The 6,588-nt window shown below is 40.2% G+C and overlaps 1 pseudogene; it reads left to right on the plus strand.

Annotated features, from left to right (window-relative positions):
• Window positions 1-4,153: 4,153 nt before the first annotated feature.
• On the plus strand, window positions 4,154-4,670 carry LOC144761800 (large ribosomal subunit protein eL21 pseudogene; annotated as a pseudogene).
• Window positions 4,671-6,588: the final 1,918 nt, after the last annotated feature.

Below are 6,588 nucleotides of genomic sequence, written 5' to 3' on the forward strand. Positions count from 1 at the left end.
GAATCATGAAAATCAGGCTGCACATAATCAGACATTTGGTATTGATTTCGTCTATCAAAAGTGTTAAACCCATCCTGTGCTCGTACATTAGTATCAAACCTGGCGCAATCGTTCGTATTTCCCCTAGGCCCTGAGCATCCCGAGCGATTTCTCATTTGTCCCCAACCTCGTGAACACTGCTGAGAATGCAATACTGGACAGTCGGCCGCCCAATGCCCAAACGTCTTACAATACGCACATTGATTAATAGACACATTCAGACGAGTGTAAGAAGAACTATAGGATCCACGTCCGCCTCTATAATAACCTCTAGAAGACGGACCATAAGCTTGAGCCAACATAACCTTTGTTTTTAATTCCTTAGACTTCTTGTCCTCACTCCCTTTGCCTTCTAATTCCTGACGCTCATAATATTGAGCCATAGTCAAAACAGATGCTGGAGAAGATGTAGTCCAAGAGCTTTCACCGGCTTTTAAACGGCTAGCTATCCCTGGTAACAAATTCATAACATATTTATCAACAGAGAAATGTTTGCCCGTATCATCTGTCAAAGACTGACCGCTAAAATCATGAAATGCTTCCTCAAAGCGCGTAAAGAAATCAGAAACTGATTCATCTACCTTTTGCTTACATGACGCTAGAACAGTCCAATCTATCTTTTTAGGGGGAATGATCGTCTTTAACTTAACTAATATAGCTGCGGGAAGATCTAATATCAACTGACATGGCTTTTGAGCAGGTTCCCTTTCCTCATCCATTTGCTCTAAGTCCTTACAATCCGCGCCAAAAGTTACACGATCATCAATTCTATGAACAGTCCTCCACATATCCAGCGGTAATATCAATCCATAAAATAAATCAATATCACACAAGGTCATAGTGCAGGAACTAATGGCTCCCTCAACTTCCTCATAGAAAGCGGCTGGATTTTTCCGCGGGTCAGGTAATGCTGTTTCAAGTGCCATTACATCTGCCCTATTCCAAGGAGTATACACCCAGTTATAAATAAAATAACCTTTAGCATCAATAGAACTTTTATCATCACTCGTACCCGCTCCTTTAGAAGGAACATATAAAGGTGCGGCTTCCCGCATAGGTTTCGCATGAACTATCATTATCTTATCTGTTCCGTAGATAGAAGCTTGCGACTCTCCGGTCTGAGATTTCCGTGCAGCTGCCTCTGCAGTCTTTTTCTCCTCCGCAAGCGAACCGCCTCAATTCGTAGTTTAACCAAATGCCTGATCATATCATCCACCTGGGAAAGAACAAAAAGACCATCACGCATTCGTTTATAATCAGCTGCTACATCGGGCTCTAAGTCTGTAGAATATTTCTGAAATAATTCAATAACTTCCATGGCAAACGTCTCAGTATAGTATAACTGCTCTCTGTCCTGCCACCCTTTCATGCCATCTATAAGTTCAGAAGAGGAAGCAGTACCACGTAGTGCTTTATGAGCGGCCTGTCTGAGTTCGGACAAACGCTCAACGGACAGCATAGAACGAGTATCTTGCGACTTTTGTTGATCTGAATCTGACTCTGACTCTGCTTAGGGAGGTCATAGAGTAATGTTAATACATATCATCAGCATTTTACAGTGATAAAATATGCTAGTAGCTCAGCAGGACTTTCCTTTGAGCAGATTTAGCTCTCATTACAGAAAAGGTTGGAGACCCCTAATCTAGTTGCTCTCACCCTACGGACGTTCTGGCACAATTGGAATGTGTGTGCTTTTAAAAGATATATAATAAAGTGAATAGAGAGGAAGGCAGAGGTCGGGGCTCATTATTAAAGTGCTCAGCTATCATTATTTTTAACTCCCACCTGCCTCATCAGAACATGTTTTTTTTTGCTATCGCCATACAGACATTATGGCACAATTGGAGAGAGTGTGCTGTTCAAGACATAGTAGAGAGAAGAGGGCGGAAGGCAACGGGCGGAGACTCACATTAAAATGCTCTTCTGTTGTCTTCAACCCCCACTTACTTCATCAGAAGGTAGGTGTAGCAGGATCACCTATCAGGCCCTCGTCCACTGCTGGAATGTCAGGCAGAGACTCCGAGCTCAGACCGACAATAAGTGGTGGTTGGCACATAGATGATGCGCCATAGTCGCCTGTGTGCCTTGGACTACAAAGACACAGGATATTGTAGTTATTTTTTAGAAATGGCTTGTACCATACTGACGTGGGCATTTTGCAGCTTCCTCCCCATGACTATTGAACTGCCGGAGCTTGTAGTTCTGTTAACTTCATTGGAAACAAATTATTAATTAATTGTTTTAGTTTCAAGGAAGTAACTTAATTCAATAACTTCTGTATATGCCATACGGGGGATGGGATTATCGGTTATGCATTTAAAGCCCCTGTTTGTGATAATGGTGGAGAAAACTCATTGGTCTATCCAGCTGATTCCTTATTATATTTCTTGGCTATTGATAATGTAGAGTAGGGAACGTACTATGGGTTCTATACCCATGATGAAGTTGGGAGTAAAGCATTTTAAATGTATATTAGAGTCATTCCTCTTAAACAACCATTCATTTTTATTTGTGAACTTCTAGTGTGGTAGCATTGAACCCCTAGGTATGCATATATAATTTATTAACAGACATGTGTAAAGATGATATGCTACCGTCAGTGATTATTCCTGTTTGTAATCATGAATACATAACTGAAGGCCCTTTTAAGGAAAGAGTTTGCAATTTTAGCTCTCCTACAGATAAAGATATTCATTTGTATGTGTACCTAGTAGCATGTTTTCCTATGACAAATGAGCCAGTACTAGTTATTTTACAATTGTGTAAATTGTACTTCATCATTCAGGCCCCTACTAGAGGTGCCCAAACAGTATATCCATCTTTGTTCAGCCATAAACAGTTGTTTATTGTGAGTATTTCTGGGTTGAAATTTGCTCAATGATGGTCCATTCCAAATTTTTTTGAGAGTCATGTTTGTGGTGTTCTTTCTGCACCTAAAAGTGGTCCTGTGTTCCTTCATTAGCACTTTTTCTTTCCTTGTGGTCATTCTCACATATCTTCCCTACAAGCACGCCTAAGGAGAAACACTACATTGGTAGAATCACACTTTGTAAATGTTCTTTGTTCCAATAGGGTTCTTAGGCCCAAATGTATTTGTTTTGTCATTTGTGTTAGAGCACATACACTACATTGTCCACATGGGGCATAGACCAATATGACAGGGAGGCTCCACAGTGTAAGTTGGTTATTTTTTTCTTGTTGTGGTTTTAGACGGGTATGTACTAGTTTGTCTTAATCTCCCTTGTCTGAATGAAAACATCGGTTTTGTAAATTCAAATGCCACAGATGTCAGCATGTTTAAATGTATTTTCACTATTTGTTGAACTTCCTTGGAGTGTTGACCAATGGTGGTTACAAAGATTAAGCGAACTGGTGTCTCTCTGATAGACTTTTCAAGTAATACTTGTCTTAGAGAGTTGGGTGCTCTTTTGCATGCTCGATTGATCACTTGTCAAGGTTATTTCTTTTCATTCAGTTTCTCAGACAACTGTTCTGCATATTTCTGGAAGTATTTTTTGTTTGTGAAGTTTCTTCTCAATCTGAGGAATTGGCCTACAGGAAGATTGTCCAGTAATGACTTTGGATGATTACTATCATACTGTAGTAAGCTTTTTCTCTATGTAGGTTTGTAGTTCACTCCTCAATGTGTTTTTATATGGGCTGATCATTAAATCTAAGAATTTGATTTCTTTGTTGCTCAATGTCATTGTGAATTTCCGAAATTCATTCACACTGTTGATCCACGCTATGAATTGGCTAGCTGTATCTGACAAAGATGTCACCTATATAACGTTCCCATACCTTGATGTTATCAAGTAATGGATTCTCTTCATTGTAGATATCATTTGCCTCATAAGCGTGGATGTAGAGGCAGGCTACACTGGGAGCAAATGTGCTGCCCATTGACGTCTCATGGGTCAATAAGTTGAATCCATCTTCAACTTATAAGTAGTTCCTCGTGAGTGCTGTATGGGCCCAGTCCACTGCAAACTCCCTTGGGGCTATAGATGTCCAATCTTCCTTCTGCACTAGTTGGTCCAATATTCTTAGTAACTCCTCTAGAGGGATGCTTGTATAGAGCTTCTCTACATTTTTTTCCCCCGGATTCGCCATCTTCCAGTAAACCGCCAAAATGACGACCACAAGAGGAAAAAGGCGAGGAACGTGTTACATGTTCTCTAGACCATTTCACAAACATGGAGTTGTACCTCTGGTGACCTACATGCACATCTACAAGAAGGGGGACATAGTGGACATCAAGGGAATGGGAACAATTCAAAAGGGTATGCCGCACAAGTGTTACCATGGCAAGACTGGAAGGATATTCAATGTCACCCAACATGCAGTGGGTATTATTGTAAACAAACAAGTCAAGGGCAAAATTCTTGCCAAGAGAATTAACGTGCGCATTGAACATATTAAGCATTCAAAAAGCAGAGACAGCTTTCTGAAGCGTGTCAAAGAGAATGAAAGGAGGAAGACAGAGGCCAAGGCGAAGGGCTTGTGGGTTGAAATGAAACGCCAGCCTGAAGCACCAAGAGCAGCGCACTTCGTTAGTACACTGGGCAAGGAACCCGAACTGTTGGAGCCAATTCCCTACGAGTTCATGGCGTAAATTTGTATTTACGAATAAAAGCTCCTCTACATCTAGATTTAGAAGCAGTTGATTGTCTGTATTAAATTGTATCTGACTCAGGACTTTTAGCGTGTTTTTTGTGTCTTGTACATAAGAGGGCATTCTCTTAACTATGGGTTCTAAGAAGTGATCCACGACTTTGCATTGAATGCCGAACCTATTCCTACTACAATGGGGCACCCTGGTGGAGCTGTTTTGCCTTTGTGTATTTTAGCCAAGATGTAGAAGTAAGGGACTGTTGGTTTTGATTCTACAAAGAAATCTGCTTGCTGTTTTATTATCCATTCTTCTTCTTCCGCCCTTTTTATAATGTATATGATATCCTCCATGATGTCTGTGGTAGGATCTCTTTCTAGTTTGTTGTAGTTCCAGCAGTCACTCAATAGCTTCTTGTGCTCTTTCCTGTACATCTCCACTGGAAGGATGAGTACTGCGTCACCTTTCTCGGGTGACTTGATTATGATTTCATTCTTTTCTGTCAAGTCGGTTATTGCTTCTTTCGCCGCCTTTGAGTTATTTTGAAAATACTGTTTATGTGTGTTATTAAGAGCATCTATCTCCATTGTAACTGCTTATTCGAATGCCTGTACTTCGATGGGTAGACTGTTGATTTGTGGATTTAAGGTAGAATTTTTCCATAGGCCTGTGTTCATCCTTCTTAAGTCTCCTGGTTTGTTCAAAGAAGAAAGTTTTCAAATGTTTCACCAAAAGAACAATGCCATTTTTTTTCTTACGGTAAATGTATTGATTCTTTGGGTTAGAATGAAACCTAAGCCTTTATTCAAGAATTTCACTTGTAATCAGTGAGAACAACTGTCTTGCTTAGGTTCATCACTACATTCTGTCCTTGCTTGTCCTTGCTTGTCCCTGGTTGTGAGGAACTGTGTCTCTGGTTTCTTTGATCTTCTTGAGGTTTCCCCTGAACCCTGTGGTCGTTTATTCTTCTTTTGCTCCTTACTCCACCTCTGGCTAACACAGGCATTGCTTTTTGAAACCAAGGTAGGTTCCCAAAGGGGTTCAGTATTGGTGGACTTTGGAAGGAATTCCATCCCATCATTCGTTGTAGGAATTGCAGTGGGCCAAAATATTTTTTACGATATTGCCCTCTGCTTCTTGATTTTCCTCCTCTTTGTCTATTGTGTTGTTCTGAGTTGCTGTGGTCAGAATCCAATGTTGAAGACCTTGTAGAAAAATTATCAGATTGTTGCTCCTGTTGCTTTTGAAGTCTGTTTTAAAATATTGATACAGTTTCCATTGAAAACTCTTTCAGGTCTTTCTGGAATTGTTGTATTTTTTGAGTTGTCATATTTTCTTTGAACTCATTGATTATTTTGTTAGTCTTGTCTAGTTTCTATTTAAAAACTGTAATGGAGTCATGTGCTTTTAATGCAGTTCCCCTTATTTTAATGTGTATCAGAAATTCAGCTGAAAGTTTCTTTGCCGTCTATATGATTACAACCAACCAGTCTCTGGTGAATTTCCATGCTACTAGAGACAAGTTTTACTGGAATTCGGCATCTTCTGAGAAGATGCGCGATTCATTGGTCACAGTTATACCTCGCGGGGACATATTCCCCCACAAATATTCTGTCATAAGAGCACCATGCAATAGCGTCTTAATTTGTGTACGTTTGAGTTGCATGAGAGCCTCCCAATCATTGGAATTGATGATGGTTTGGGTCATGGTTGTGTAATTGAGAAGTGCTGGTGCAGCTAAAATTGATGAGATCACGTCATCATCAATTGCCAAGCGTTCTGCCATGATTGTACAATATGTTTACTGGGAAGCAAATGCCCCTAGTATGTTGACCAAAAGTGTCATGGCAAAAATCTCAGAGTTTTAAAATTTTTATAAATACAACCCTACCGGTCCCTCTGATAATTCAGCGGATACCTGCATGAGACAAAAAAGG

Source organism: Lissotriton helveticus, chromosome 6, assembly GCF_964261635.1.
Source record: "Lissotriton helveticus chromosome 6, aLisHel1.1, whole genome shotgun sequence".
Lineage (NCBI taxonomy): Eukaryota > Metazoa > Chordata > Amphibia > Caudata > Salamandridae > Lissotriton > Lissotriton helveticus.